Here is a 2,500-nt window from a genome sequence, read left to right as displayed (position 1 = left end):
AAATTCTTATAAACAGAGGAACAAAAGAGACAGATTCTTATAAATCAATCAATAAAAAAGACAGATTCGTATCAATAAATGAACCAAAGAGACAGATTCGTATAAATAGATAAAGAAAAGAGACAAATTCTTATAAATTAATTAATAAAAAAAATAGAGTTCATGAATAAATGAAGAAATTGACAAATTCTTATAAATATAGGAGCAAAGGAGAAATATTCCTATAAATAAATGGATAAAAAAAAGATAAATAGAGGAAGAAAAGAGACAAATTCTCAAGAATACATAAATAAAAGAATCAGATTCGTATAGATAAATGAACCAAAGAATCAGACTCATAAATAAATAAATAATGGAGATAAATGAACCAAAGAGACAGACTCACAAATAAATGAATAAAGGAGACCGATCCTTAAAAATAAACGAATACACGAATATTCTTAGTACTGAAATGTATAAACCGTCTTAGCCTCGTTTCGAAATACAGCATCTTGGAAAAAAATCTTCAGAATTCATCTCGATTAACCTCAGCCGATCCCGAGAACACGTTTCGGGTGAAGCTTCGGTTCGCCCAAAAATATCACTGAACTGAAGCAAACTGAAGCACTCTGAAGCACGCTGGATAATCGGGGTCGGGATTCAGAATATAAATAGGTTTCAGCTTCAGCCAAATAGGATACGAAAAACGATTTTGTTGTTGTTGTTGTTGTTTTTGTTGTTGTTGTTGTTTCAGGGGGGGGGGGTGATGAAAAGATGGTCTGGTGAGTACGAATTCTAAGCTTGGCTTGAAATTAAATGTTTTCGTGTAAACAGCGGGAATTATGTAGACAGAGTAGTTATGTAGACAGTGTGAAATAGGGTGACTCTATGTGTGAGTGTGTGTGTGTGTGTGTGTGTGTGTGTGTGTGTGTGTGTGTGTGTGTGTGTGTGTGTGTGTGTGTGTGTGTGTGAGTGTGTGTGTGTGTGTGTGTTTGTGTATGTGTGTTTACATGTATAGGTAGATAGAAAGATAGACAGACCTATAGATGAATAATTAGGTAGGTAGATAGAGAAATTAATCCCTAGCTAGCTGGATAGATAAAGATACATTCATACATAATACTTACCTTACTAAAACCCCTTGAGCGTGTCAGTGGGTCGTGGTGCTAAAGTTGGTAATGCAATTATGGAGTTTTTATAATCTCTCTCAAAGGCTAAGCTTGTCAGAAATTCACTTTTGAGACCGTTATTGTAAAAACGTTTGTAAATATTCCATTACTCTTTTTTTTCTTTCTTTCTGTGTGTGTGTGCGTGTGTTTGTGTGTGTGTGTTTTTCTCTCTTTCTCTCTCTCTCTCTCTCTCTCTCTCTCTCTCTCTCTCTCTCTCTCTCTCTCTCTCTCTCTCTCTCTCTCTCTCTCTCTCTCTCTCTTCCTTCCTTCCTTCTATCCCTCCCTCCGTCCCTCTTCCCTCTTCTTTCCCTTCCTCCCTCCCACCTTTCCCTCTCTTTCTTCCTCCATCTATCTCTTGTCCTCCTCTCTATTCTTTATCACATTTTCACCCATTAACCGTTGATCCCAAGCATTGTAGAACCAAAACAAATGAACTTTGTCCCCTGAGAGTCTGTCCTCAGTTCCCTAATCCTTTGATTAGCTGAACGCACTAATCTGCACGCTGAAAACAGGAAAAGCGGATTGGGAGGTCCCACCCCGCGAGCCTCATACGCCATGGAACATTTAATAACACGTCAGGGTCATATACCATACTACAGCTAATACCACGTCAGGTTCAGATACCAAGCTACAGCTAATACCACGTCAGGTTGATATGCCATACTACAGCTAATACCACATGATTGCCTGATTGATTATTAAAGATTATTTGTCGCGTCAATTGCTAAGCGGCGAATACCTTGTGGGATTAAATTTTTTAAATATTTGAAGCGTGGTACTGTTAATACCACTTGAAACCCATAAACTATGGAACATTTAATACCAAGTCAGGTTCATATAGTATGGTACAGTTAATACCACGTGAAGTCAAACTTACCTAAGCGAACATCAATTATTGTTCACTATTAAGGTTTATGGGGTAAAACGGACAAATAAATATTCTGTTATGAGCTTTCTTTCATCTGAAGGAAGGCGCGCGATGGAGTTTTTGGTAACCCATTTTGTTTTTGAAGGTCCATTATATATATATATATATATATATATATATATATATATATATATATATATATATATATATATATATATGTGTGTGTGTGTGTGTGTGTGTGTGTGTGTGTGTGTGTGTGTGTGTGTGTGTGTGTGTGTGTGTGTGTGTGTGTGTGTGTGTGTGTGTGTATGTATATATATAATCAACAAGCGTAAAAAAACACTTATACTAAGTGCTTATTGCGTTTGATACAGATGTAGGGGCGATATTTGTCGATGTTTGTACTGTGCGACCTTTCCATTCGTTCTCTCTCTCCGTCTCTCTCTCTCTCTTCTCTTTTCTTCTCTTCTTTTCTCTTCTCTTC

Source organism: Penaeus monodon, chromosome 3, assembly GCF_015228065.2.
Source record: "Penaeus monodon isolate SGIC_2016 chromosome 3, NSTDA_Pmon_1, whole genome shotgun sequence".
Lineage (NCBI taxonomy): Eukaryota > Metazoa > Arthropoda > Malacostraca > Decapoda > Penaeidae > Penaeus > Penaeus monodon.
This window is presented reverse-complemented; position numbering follows the sequence as displayed.